This window comes from Rhipicephalus microplus, unplaced genomic scaffold, assembly GCF_043290135.1.
Source record: "Rhipicephalus microplus isolate Deutch F79 unplaced genomic scaffold, USDA_Rmic scaffold_598, whole genome shotgun sequence".
Taxonomy (NCBI): domain Eukaryota; kingdom Metazoa; phylum Arthropoda; class Arachnida; order Ixodida; family Ixodidae; genus Rhipicephalus; species Rhipicephalus microplus.
This window is the reverse complement of record NW_027465157.1, coordinates 1,829-15,000: the sequence shown is the minus strand read 5'-3', so window position 1 is coordinate 15,000 and position 13,172 is coordinate 1,829. Positions and strand designations below refer to the sequence as shown.

General features: G+C 60.3%; 2 non-coding genes across 2 annotated transcripts; both read left to right on the top strand.

Annotated features, from left to right (window-relative positions):
* Positions 1-9,282: 9,282 nt before the first annotated feature.
* Positions 9,283-11,097, top strand: LOC142795275 (small subunit ribosomal RNA). The gene has a single exon (XR_012892910.1). It is a non-coding gene; the product is annotated as a small subunit ribosomal RNA (ribosomal RNA).
* A 1,719-nt stretch (positions 11,098-12,816) lies between these two features.
* On the top strand, positions 12,817-12,969 carry LOC142795269 (5.8S ribosomal RNA). The gene has a single exon (XR_012892905.1). It is a non-coding gene; the product is annotated as a 5.8S ribosomal RNA (ribosomal RNA).
* The last annotated feature ends 203 nt before the right edge of the window (positions 12,970-13,172 follow it).

The window sequence follows — 13,172 nt, the reverse complement described above, 5'->3', positions numbered from 1 at the left end:
CGCAAAGTACGAAAGGAACCGCGCGGTAGGGGCTCGAGACAAAGCTCGGCCCTAAACCGCGCCAAGTACGGAAGGAACGGCGCGGAGAGGGCTCGAGACAAAGCTCGACCCTAAACCGCGCCAAGTACGGAGGGAACAGCGCGGCTAAGGGCTCGAAACAAACCCTAAACCGCGCCAAGTACGGAGGGAACAGCGCGGCTAAGGGCTCGAAACAAACCCTAAACCGCGCCAAGTACGGAAGGAACGGCGCGGAGAGGGCTCGAGACAAAGCTCGACCCTAAACCGCGCCAAGTACGGAGGGAACAGCGCGGCTAAGGGCTCGAAACAAACCCTGAACCGCGCCAAGTACGAAAGGAACGGCGCGCAGTAGGGGTTTAAAACAAAGCTGGTCCCAAAACCGCGCCAAGTACGAAAGGAACAGCGCGGTCGAGACTCGGAAGAAAAAGCTTTCAAAGTGTCGTAGCACGATGCACACTGCTGTTCGTGTGGAACAAACGTGACTACCGTGCTGTACGGTGGAGTTCTGTGCGCAAAAGCGGCGGGTGTGTTTCTAAGCACCACAGCGTTGTGTCAAAAAAGAGGTGCCTGAGAGAAACGCATGCGACTGCCGTGCTTTGCGGCATAGCACCGTGCGCAAAAACGGTGCGCATGCAAGAGGTGTCAGAGCTAGCGAACTTTTGCCACGAGCAACAGGTCACTAAAAGCCTATAGATGACGGTGTTGGAGGAAAAGAAAAATATCGAGAAAGCACTGCGGTGTGCCGTGCGTAGGGACGGGCGCGCGTGCCACATGCCGCCGAAATATGGGTGTCGGAGAAAACAGAGTGCCGCGCGTAACGAGGGGCGCGCGTGTTACAGAGAGATATGCCCAAACGCATGAAAGTGTACGCAGGTGTCCTAAGGCAGTTTTTTTTTTTTTTCCTCATTTTGATGTCGCCCCGGCTGACGTGGTTTTCGTTTTTCCGTGCCGCCCCGGCTGACGCGGTTTTCGTTTTTCCGTGCCGCCCCGGCTGACGCAGTTTTTGCGCCGCCCCGGCTGACGCGGTTTTCGCGCCGCCCCGGCTGACGCGGTTCCGACTTTGCACTTTTTGGCTCACCCCGGCTGGCGGCCCACTCACTCGATCGCCAGGTCTGTTTGCCCCGGTGGTTCCACCGCCAGGCTTAAGCGCGAACTTTTTTTGTTTGTTTTCTTTTGATTAAGCGCAAGCTTTTTTCTTTGTTTTCTTTTGATTAAGCGCGGGCTTTTTTCTTTGTTTTTTTTGCATTCGCCCCGGCAGACGCGGTTTTTGCGCCGCCCCGGCTGACGCGGTTTTTGCCGCCCCGGCTGACGCAGTTCGGACTTAGCACTTTTCGGCTGTGCCTGGCTGGCGGCCCACTCACTCGATCGCCATGTCTGTTTGCCACAGTTTTCCCGGTGGTGCCGCACCCGGGCTCGCCCCGGCTGACGCGGTTTCGTGCCGCCCCGGCAGACGCGGTTTTCGCGCCGCCCCGGCTGACGCGGTTTCGTGCCGCCCCGGCAGACGCGGTTTTTTGCCGCCCCGGCAGACGCGTTTTTTTTTTCTTTCGCCCCGGCTGACGCAGTTTTCGCGCCGCCCCGGCAGACGCGGTTTTCGCGCCGCCCCGGCAGACGCGGTTTTTTGCGCCGCCCCGGCTGACGCAGTTCGGACTTGGCACTTTTTGGCTGAGCCTGGCTGGCGGCCCACTCACTCGATCGCCATGTCTGTTTGCCACAGTTTTCCCGGTGGTGCCGCACCCGGGCTCGCCCCGGCTGACGCAGTTTTCGCGCCGCCCCGGCTGACGCGGTTTCGTGCCGCCCCGGCAGACGCGGTTTTTTGCGCCGCCCCGGCTGACGCGGTTTTTTGCCGCCCCGGCTGACGCAGTTCGGACTTGGCACTTTTCGGCTGTGCCTGGCTGGCGGCCCACTCACTCGATCGCCATGTCTGTTTGCCACAGTTTTCCCGGTGGTGCCGCACCCGGGCTCGCCCCGGCAGACGCGTTTTTTTTTTTTCTTTCGCCCCGGCTGACGCAGTTTTCGCGCCGCCCCGGCTGACGCGGTTTCGTGCCGCCCCGGCAGACGCGGTTTTTTGCGCCGCCCCGGCTGACGCGGTTTTTGCCGCCCCGGCTGACGCAGTTCGGACTTAGCACTTTTTGGCTGAGCCTGGCTGGTGGCCCACTCACTCGATCGCCATGTCTGTTAGCCACAGTTTTCCCGGTGGTGCCGCACCCGGGCTCGCCCCGGCTGACGCAGTTTTCGCGCCGCCCCGGCTGACGCGGTTTCGTGCCGCCCCGGCAGACGCGGTTTTCGCGCCGCCCCGGCTGACGCGGTTTTTGCCGCCCCGGCTGACGCAGTTCGGACTTAGCACTTTTCGGCTGTGCCTGGCTGGCGGCCCACTCACTCGATCGCCATGTCTGTTTGCCACAGTTTTCCCGGTGGTGCCGCACCCGGGCTCGCCCCGGCTGACGCAGTTTTCGCGCCGCCCCGGCTGACGCGGTTTCGTGCCGCCCCGGCAGACGCGGTTTTCGCGCCGCCCCGGCTGACGCGGTTTCGTGCCGCCCCGGCAGACGCGGTTTTTTGCCGCCCCAGCTGACGCAGTTCGGACTTAGCACTTTTTGGCTGAGCCTTGCTGGCGGCCCACTCACTCGATCGCCATGTCTGTTTGCCACAGTTTTCCCGGTGGTGCCGCACCCGGGCTCGCCCCGGCAGACGCGTTTTTTTTTTCTTTCGCCCCGGCTGACGCAGTTTTCGCGCCGCCCCGGCAGACGCGGTTTTCGCGCCGCCCCGGCAGACGCGGTTTTTTGCGCCGCCCCGGCTGACGCGGTTTTTTGCCGCCCCGGCTGACGCAGTTCGGACTTGGCACTTTTTGGCTGAGCCTGGCTGGCGGCCCACTCACTCGATCGCCATGTCTGTTTGCCACAGTTTTCCCGGTGGTGCCGCACCCGGGCTCGCCCCGGCTGACGCAGTTTTCGCGCCGCCCCGGCAGACGCGGTTTCGTGCCGCCCCGGCAGACGCGGTTTTTTGCGCCGCCCCGGCTGACGCGGTTTTTTGCCGCCCCGGCTGACACGGTTCGGACTTTGCACTTTTCGGCTGTGCCTGGCTGGCGGCCCACTCACTCGATCGCCATGTCTGTTTGCCACAGTTTTCCCGGTGGTGCCGCACCCGGGCTCGCCCCGGCAGACGCGTTTTTTTTTTTTTTTTCTTTCGCCCCGGCTGACGCAGTTTTCGCGCCGCCCCGGCTGACGCGGTTTCGTGCCGCCCCGGCAGACGCGGTTTTTTGCGCCGCCCCGGCTGACGTGGTTTTTGCCGCCCCGGCTGACGCAGTTCGGACTTTGCACTTTTTGGCTGAGCCTGGCTGGCGGCCCACTCACTCGATCGCCATGTCTGTTTGCCACAGTTTTCCCGGTGGTGCCGCACCCGGGCTCGCCCCGGCAGACGCGTTTTTTTTTTTTCCTTCGCCCCGGCAGACGTGGTTCCCCCCCCCCCCTCCGTCTTTCTTTTTGTTTTTTTTTTTCGCCGCGGCTGAAGTGGATTTTTCGGTGCCTCGACGCCCCGGTAGTCGCGGTTTTTCCGTTTCCGCACGGCCCCGGCTGACGCTGCTCGGTCACAGTCGCCTTTTGTGGTGATTGCAGACTTCTTGAGCGCGGGTGTTTTTTTTTTTTGTTGTTGTTGTTGTTTTATTACGCATTCGCTCCAGCAGACGCTGTTTAGACTTTTTGTTTCCTCTTTTATCCTGCGACGAGGTGACGAGGTTTATTCGGTGCCCCGCCGCCCCGGCTGAAGTGATTTTTCCTGTCCCGTGCCGCCCCGGCTGACGCGGTTGGGACTTCGCGTTTGTTCGGCCGCCACGGGTTTTGGCGCACTCGCTCGGTTGCTTGTTGTTGCCACTTGTTGCGAACCCAGGTTTCTTGAGCGAGCGCGGGCGTTTTTTCTTCCTTTCTTTCTTTGTTCTATGTGTTAGCGAATCGGCCTTTAATATCACACGAGGACTCACAACCAACAATTTTCAGTTTGAAGTGTAAAAAATCTGCAGGTGTTGACGTAACTGACTTGCCCCGTACCCTTGAGTACATCCATGAAGTTCTCGTAGTACTACTAAATCGCATTATTCCAAGTGGAGAAATTCCCATAAACTTGCAAACCTCTACACGAAAATCGGTGCGCGTGATAAAGTTGAAAATTATCGTCCGATATCAAATGTGCCTTCTATAACACAAATTCTAGGAAAAAAAAAAAAAAAAACACTTGTTCGCCGTTTTCTGCGCCGTGACTGGCAGCACTCCGGCGAAGCGAAACGGGGTCGATTCGAGCACGATATCGGCGTCTTTCGACGTGCTCGCCGGCGACCGTCGCACGAGTACGTCGCACGAGCGCGTCTGCCGGGGCGCCGTTTGCGAAGCCGACGCAAAAGTGGGAACCGCCGCTCGGATGATCGCCGCTTTCGGCAGAGTGAGTGTTGGCACTCCGGGGAAGCGAAACAGCGTGAATGCGCCCACGAAATCGGCGTATTTTGAAGTGCCCGCCGGCGACCGTCGCACGAGTACGGTAAACCGCGTCAGCCGGGGCGTAGTTCGGGACGCCGACGAAAAAGTGGGAAGCGCAACTCGGATCTTCGCCGTTTTTGCAGGAGTGAGTGGCGGCCCTCCTGCGAGACCAAGAAGCATCGATTCGTGCACGAATTCGGCGCCTTTCGACGTGATCGCCGGCGACCGTCGCTCGAGTAGGGCAAACCGCGTCTGCCGGGGCGGGCTTCGGGACGCCGATGCGAAAGTGGGAAACGCTGCTCGGATGTTCGCCGTTTTTGGCCGAGTGAGTGCTGGCACACGGGCGAAGCCAAACGGGGCCGATTACGGCACGATATCGGCGTCTTTCGACGTGCCCGCCGGCGACCGTCGCACGAGTACGGTAAACCGCGTCAGCCCGGGCGGAGTTCGGGACGCCGATGCGAAAGTGGAGAACGCCGCTCGGATCTTCGCCGTTTTTGGAGGAGTGAGTGGCGGCACTCCGGAGAAGCCAGGGAGCGCCAATTAGCGCACGATATCGGCGTCTTTCGACGCGCTCGCCGGCGACCGTCGCACGAGTAGGGCAAACCGCGTCTGCCGGGGCGGGGTTTACGACGCCGACGCAAAAGTGGGAACCGCCGCTCGGATGTTGGCCGTTTTTGGCAGAGTGAGTGCTGGCACTCCGGCGACGCGAAAGAGCGCGAATGCGCCCACGAAAGTGGCGTATTTGGACGTGCGTGACGGCGACCGCTGCAGGAGTACGAAAAACCACGTCAGCCGGGGCGAGCGACACACGGCGGTCTGGGTGCTTATCGCTGCTATTATAGGGGCACCCCGGCAGACGCAGAAAAAAAAAAAAATTTTCGACCTTCTTTTTTGCTGGTCGAGCTCGGGTAACCCAGGTCGCAATGGGAGCCGCGCACGAAAGCGGCGTCGCGAGACGCGTTCGCGGTCGCTAGTCGCACGAGCTCGGCAACCGCGTCAGCCGGCGCGGAGTTCGGGATGCCGACGGCTAAGTGGGTACCGCTGCTCGGATGTTCGCCGTTTTTGGCCGAGTGAGTGCTGGCACTCCGGTGAAGCCAAGGAGCGCCAATTCGTGCACGATATCGGCGTCTTTCGACGTGCCCGCCGGCCACCGCCGCACGAGTACGGCAAACCGCGTCTGCCGGGGCGGGGTTCGCGACGCGTACGCAATAGTGGGAACCGTCGCTCGGATGTTCGTCGTCTTTGGCCGAGCGAGTGCTGGCACTCCGGCGAAGCGAAACGGGGCCGATTCGGGCACGATATCGGCGTATTTCGACGTGCTCGCCGGCGACCGTCGCACGAGTACGGCAAAGCGCGTCTGCCGGGGCGAGGTTTGCGACGCCGACGAAAAAGTGGGAAGCGCCGCTCGGATCTTCGCCGTTTTTGCAGGAGTGAGTGGCGGCCCTCCTGCGAGACCAAGAAGCATCGACTCGCGCACGATATCGGTGTCTTTCGACGTGCCCGCCGGCCACCGCCGCACGAGTACGGCAAACCGCGTATGCCGGGGCGGGGTTGGCGACGCCGACGCAAAAGTGGGAACCGCCACTAGGATGTTCGCCGTTTTTGGCAGAGTGAGTGCTGGCACTCCGGCGAAGCGAAAGAGCGCGAATGCGCCCACGAAAGTGGCGTGTTTGGACGTGCTTGACGACGACCACCGCAGGAAAACGAAAAACCACGTCAGCCGGGGCGAGCGACCCATGGCGGTCTGGGTGCTTATCGCTGCTATTATAGGGGCACCCCGGCAGACGCAAAAAAAAAAAAAAAATTTTTTTCGACATTCTTTTTTGCTCGTCGACCTCGGGTGACCCAGGTCGCAGTGGGAGCCGCGCACGAAAGCGGCGTCGCGAGACGGCTTCGCGGTCGCTAGTCGCACGAGCTCGGCAACCGCGTCTGCCGGGGCGGAGTTCGGGACGCCGACGGCTAAGTGGGAACCGCCGCTCGGATGTTCGCCGTTTGTGGCCGAGTGAGTGCTGGCACTCCGGCGAAGCCAAACGGGGCCGATTCCGGCACGATATCGGCGTCTTTCTACGTGCTCGCCGGCGACCGTCGCACGAGTACGGCAAAGTGCGTCTGCCGGGGCGGGGTTTGCGACGCGTACGCAATAGTGAGAACCGTCGCTCGGATGTTCGTCGTCTTTCGCCGAGCCAGTGCTGGCAATCCGGCGAAGCCGAACGGAGCCGATTCGGGCACGATATCGGCGTCTTTCCACGTGCTCGCCGGCGACCGTCGCACGAGTACGGTAAACCGCGTCAGCCGGGGCGGAGTTCGGGACGCCGATGCGAAAGTGGGAAGCGCCGCTCGGATCTTCGCCGTTTTTGGAGGAGTCAGTGGCGGCACTCCGGTGAAGCCAAGGTGCGCCAATTCGCGCACGATATCGGCGTCTTTCGACGTGCCCGCCGGCCACCGTCGCACGAGTACGGCAAACCTCGTCTGCCGGGGCGGGGTTTGCGACGCCGACGCAAAAGTGGGAACCGCCGCTCGGATGTTCGCCGTTTTTGGCAGAGTGAGTGCTGGCACTCCGGCGAAGCGAAAGAGCGCGAATGCGCCCACGAAAGTGGCGTGTTTGGACGTGCTTGACGACGACCACCGCAGGAAAACGAAAAACCACGTCAGCCGGGGCGAGCGACCCATGGCGGTCTGGGTGCTTATCGCTGCTATTATAGGGGCACCCCGGCAGACGCAAAAAAAAAAAAAATTTTTTTCGACATTCTTTTTTGCTCGTCGACCTCGGGTGACCCAGGTCGCAGTGGGAGCCGCGCACGAAAGCGGCGTCGCGAGACGGCTTCGCGGTCGCTAGTCGCACGAGCTCGGCAACCGCGTCTGCCGGGGCGGAGTTCGGGACGCCGACGGCTAAGTGGGAACCGCCGCTCGGATGTTCGCCGTTTGTGGCCGAGTGAGTGCTGGCACTCCGGCGAAGCCAAACGGGGCCGATTCCGGCACGATATCGGCGTCTTTCTACGTGCTCGCCGGCGACCGTCGCACGAGTACGGCAAAGTGCGTCTGCCGGGGCGGGGTTTGCGACGCGTACGCAATAGTGAGAACCGTCGCTCGGATGTTCGTCGTCTTTCGCCGAGCCAGTGCTGGCACTCCGGCGAAGCCGAACGGAGCCGATTCGGGCACGATATCGGCGTCTTTCCACGTGCTCGCCGGCGACCGTCGCACGAGTACGGTAAACCGCGTCAGCCGGGGCGGAGTTCGGGACGCCGATGCGAAAGTGGGAAGCGCCGCTCGGATCTTCGCCGTTTTTGGAGGAGTCAGTGGCGGCACTCCGGTGAAGCCAAGGTGCGCCAATTCGCGCACGATATCGGCGTCTTTCGACGTGCCCGCCGGCCACCGTCGCACGAGTACGGCAAACCTCGTCTGCCGGGGCGGGGTTTGCGACGCCGACGCAAAAGTGGGAACCGCCGCTCGGATGTTCGCCGTTTTTGGCAGAGTGAGTGCTGGCACTCCGGCGAAGCGAAAGAGCGTGAATGCGCCCACGAAAGTAGCGTATTTGGACGTGCTTGACGGCGACCGCCGCAGGAGTACGAAAAACCACGTCAGCCGGGGCGAGCGACCCACGGCGGTCTGGGTGCTTATCGCTGCTATTATAGGGGCACCCCGGCAGACGCAGAAAGAAAAAAAAAATGGGGACATGGCGTGCGTCACCGTGCGGCTTCGCAGCGTTGCCGAAGTCGCCGAGCCCTTCGACTGAGCCGAACGGCGGACAGGGAACGTTGGTCGGCCGTTCTAACCTGTCGGTGCCACGCCGAGACGTCGTTAAGGAAAACCGCGTCGTGGGCCTCTACGACGCCGTCGAGTCGTTGTACGTTTGGTGTCCAGCGTGTCGGCGGCGAGTAGCGGACACGTCGTTCACGACTTCGGTCTTTCGCAGTCGACGCGAACTTGCGGAGAGTCGTGGTGCCTCACGTTTTCGGCAGAAACCGCGGCGGAATTTTCCCGTGCGTGCGCGCACGACCTCGGTGCTGTGCCGTCAGCGTAGTGTTGCACAAACTCGTGGCCTACCCAAGGTGCGGTACGTTTGCGGCCGTATCCTCGGTGGGAATTTCGTGAGTAGGGTCGCAAATTCTACGACCTCGGCGGGTTTGAGAGCGACGTAGACTTGTGGCACGCTCAACATGCCACACGTTTCGGGGCACACCCGCGGTGAAATTTTCTCGAGTACGCTCGTATTAGGGCCCAAGGAGGTCTGGGTACTTATCGCTGCTATTATGTGGGGGTTCTCGTGAGCGGCGTACGCGAAAGCGACCGGGTGTCTGATATGCGGCGGGCTTCGGCCTCGTCAAGCGTGTCCTCGGGTCTGCTCCAGGGGAATCCACGGCAGTCGTCTGCAGCCTCATCCGCTTGATGCGTTAGGGGCTGGTTGTCGGACGGTGCCGTTTTACCACGATATCGAGGTGTGTTCCGTGTCGTCCTCGGGCGATTCAGATGCGAAAGCGCCGAAGACGCGGGCGTGACCCGTCGTCTGGCGGCTTTGCAGTCTCGGCTCCGTTGCTAGTTCCGGCCGGTCCACCGACAGTGCAGCGGGCTTGGGCAACCCGCACGGCGCGACCGAGTCGATGCAACGAAAAAGAGCGAGCATGAACGTGCTTCTTGCCGCACGGCTCCCACTCGTCTTTCGGGAAGGTTGTGCCGTAGCGAGCTCGAACGCCGTCATCTCGGAGTGCAAAATAAGCGTGTTGGGGCGCCTGAAGGTGGCCTCCGCCGCACACAGACTGCGTCCGGCCCGCCGAGGGCGAGGACGGACGCGCAGTCGAACGATTACCTGGTTGATCCTGCCAGTAATCATATGCTTGTCTCAAAGATTAAGCCATGCATGTCTAAGTACATGCCGAAATAAGGCGAAACCGCGAATGGCTCATTAAATCAGTTATGGTTCCTTAGATCGTTTCTTCCTACTTGGATAACTGTGGCAATTCTAGAGCTAATACATGCAGTGAGCCTGGAGCCCTTTGGGTAACGGGTGCTTTTATTAGACCAAGATCGATCGGGTTTCGGCCCGTATTGTGTGGTGACTCTGGATAACTTTGTGCTGATCGCATGGCCACGAGCCGGCGACGTTTCTTTCAAGTGTCTGCCTTATCAACTTTCGATGGTAGGTTACTTGCTTACCATGGTTGTTACGGGTAACGGAGAATCAGGGTTCGATTCCGGAGAGGGAGCCTGAGAAACGGCTACCACATCCAAGGAAGGCAGCAGGCGCGCAAATTACCCACTCCCGGCACGGGGAGGTAGTGACGAAAAATAACAATACGGGACTCTTTTGAGGCCCCGTAATTGAAATGAGTACACTCTAAATCCTTTAACGAGGATCAATTGGAGGGCAAGTCTGGTGCCAGCAGCCGCGGTAATTCCAGCTCCAATAGCGTATACTAAAGCTGCTGCGGTTAAAAAGCTCGTAGTTGGATCTCAGTTCCAGACGAGTAGTGCATCTACCCGATGCGACGGCTCGGACTGAACATCATGCCGGTTCTTTCTTGGTGCACTTCATTGTGTGCCTCGAGATGGCCGGTGCTTTTACTTTGAAAAAATTAGAGTGCTCAACGCAGGCGAGTCGCCTGAATAAACTTGCATGGAATAATAGAACAAGACCTCGTTTCTGTTCTGTTGGTTTTTGGAATACGAGGTAATGATTAAGAGGGACGGACGGGGGCATTCGTATTGCGGCGCTAGAGGTGAAATTCTTGGACCGTCGCAAGACGAACTACTGCGAAAGCATTTGCCAAGAATGTTTTCATTGATCAAGAACGAAAGTCAGAGGTTCGAAGGCGATCAGATACCGCCCTAGTTCTGACCATAAACGATGCCAACCAGCGATCCGCCTGAGTTACTCAAATGACTCGGCGGGCAGCTTCCGGGAAACCAAAGTATTTGGGTTCCGGGGGAAGTATGGTTGCAAAGCTGAAACTTAAAGGAATTGACGGAAGGGCACCACCAGGAGTGGAGCCTGCGGCTTAATTTGACTCAACACGGGAAAACTTACCCGGCCCGGACACTGGGAGGATTGACAGATTGAGAGCTCTTTCTTGATTCGGTGGATGGTGGTGCATGGCCGTTCTTAGTTGGTGGAGCGATTTGTCTGGTTAATTCCGATAACGAACGAGACTCTAGCCTATTAAATAGGTGCGGGGTTCCCAGCACCTTACAACCTTCTTAGAGGGACAAGCGGCTCCTAGCCGCACGAAACAGAGCAATAACAGGTCTGTGATGCCCTTAGATGTCCGGGGCCGCACGCGCGCTACACTGAAGGAAGCAGCGTGTCTTTATCCCTGTCTGAAAAGACTGGGTAACCCGTGGAACTTCTTTCGTGATTGGGATAGGGGCTTGCAATTGTTCCCCTTGAACGAGGAATTCCCAGTAAGCGCGAGTCATAAGCTCGCGTTGATTACGTCCCTGCCCTTTGTACACACCGCCCGTCGCTACTACCGATTGAATGATTTAGTGAGGTCTTCGGACCGATGTCCGGCGCGGCCTTTCGGTTGCGCCGGTCTGTTGGAAAGATGACCAAACTTGATCATTTAGAGGAAGTAAAAGTCGTAACAAGGTTTCCGTAGGTGAACCTGCGGAAGGATCATTAACGGATTGTGAAGGGTGAGCGCCTCAGCTGCGTCTGCGCCCGACACTTTCTGCCGCTGACCCCGTTTGGACGCGGGGTCGGCTTTTCCCCACGGGGCTGCCTGAATGTGGAGCGGCACCCCGTGACAAATTGTTGCGCCCAGCGGACGCCAACACCGCGACCTTGGACGGTCGGCCAGGTGGCGGACGCGGGTACAAACGGCGCAACGCACTCATAGGTCGGCTTTCGACCCGCCACTGCACCGTGGCTCGAAGCGCTCGAAATGCGCGACCCGACCGCTGCGGGACCACCTAGTACTGTAAACAGGAGCGGCGGAGCGCGAACGGCGAGTCGTGGTTACGTCGGTAGAAGGCGAGGCTGCGCGTTCCCGAAACGCCAGCCGAGTGCCCTCCCGACCGTTCGAGCGTGCAAGAACGAGACCCGACAATCGCGCGGCGACTGCCAAGTACGAGAGGAACGGCACAAGCGTCGGCGGTCGGTCAAGGAACTGGCGATGTGACGGGTCCGCTGTGCACCAGTGCATACCGTCCCGCCGTCCGCGGCAAGCGCCTCCGCGTCCTCGGGTGACGGAGGCTGCCGGTCGGTTCTTGCAGGCGAGGGATCTCGCTGGCACCGGTTCGCGTTGACGCGCGGCCGGTCATGGCACGGCGATGCGACGGCCGAGGTGCGCAGTACTCGATGGAGGAACCGCACGCTCCGATGACCGTCCCGCCCTCCGCGGCGTATGCGTACCGACCGTAATGGTTGCAGCAGCGCCGGCCGGCTTTTGAATTCGCCACACGAAACACGGTGCGAGATCGCGGTTAGGGGAGCGTCGACGTTGCCAGGCGTTTTGCTTGCTGCCGAGGGAAAGGCGGCACGGCCACGTCGCGCTCGTCGCGATTAGCGGGTCTGCGCGCTTTGGGAAGGTGCCGCAACGACTTGCCGAAAGAGGAAGCACGGAAGAACGAGGGACTTGGACGTCCCGACAATTGAACGCACTTGCGGCCAGGCCCTTGCTGGCTTCGTTCTTCCGCCTCGAGTAGGCTCGTACGCGGCTCCGGCGCCGAAAGTGGTCCTTGGCACCGACTTCGGTGGACGTGGGAAGTGCCGCGCAAGTACGGCGCGCCTGGCTCCACCTGTTGGCTAAAGTAGGCAGCCGGATCGGCATTTTGGTGTGCGGTGGCAAACCGTGGATGCGAAAAAAGCTTGTGCGATTTCGTGGAACAAAAAGCGGGGGTCCCCCTTTTTATGCGGAGGAGACCGACCCGCCCGCCGTGGTGAACCGCGACGCCACGGTAAAAACGGGAGAGGCTTGTCGATGGGACCGTGCATCCCGCGCTCCACGGAGGCCGGGAGGCGGCCGCCCGAGGAAATGTGTAGCCGTCGAGGCCCGCATCTGCGTGCACTCTTATCCAAATGGGTGTACCGCAGGCATTTTCTGGTTAGGCGGGCCAATGAGAGCGAGCACACAACGATACCTACGGGTCCGGCTTGGAGAACCGGCTTCGACGCCTCCCGAGTATTTATAGAGGGGTGGACCACGAAAGCACTCGCAAGTAGCGGAAGCGAAACGCCGTCCGAAACACACCGTTTGCTCGATTTGCGGCAGCCGAAAAAGGCGCGGCAGAGTTTTGGAGTCCAAGCGTGCGCTGAAAAGCGCCCTTCTTGGCCACTGTTTGGCCGAGTGCCAGAAACGTTTGGTTTTGACTGTACGGAATTGAACAAACACTTTTTCACGACTCTAAGCGGTGGATCACTCGGTTCTCGGGTCGATGAAGAACGCAGCCAGCTGCGAGACTTGGTGTGAATTGCAGGACACACTGAGCACTGATTCTTTGAACGCACATTGCGGCCTTGGGTCTTCCCTTGGCTTCGTCTGTCTGAGGGTCGGATCACATATCAAGAGAGCCTTCGGCGCACAAGGGAACGTGAGCCGTCGACTCGTTTTGACCGCGTCGGCAACACGGACAGCACGCTGAACACCTCACAGCGAGCGCCAACAGCGGCCACTCAAGGGCGAGACGGTGGCGACCGTCGTGCCAGAGCCCAACCGAAACGGGGGCGACCGACTGCATTGAGGATGTGGCACCTCG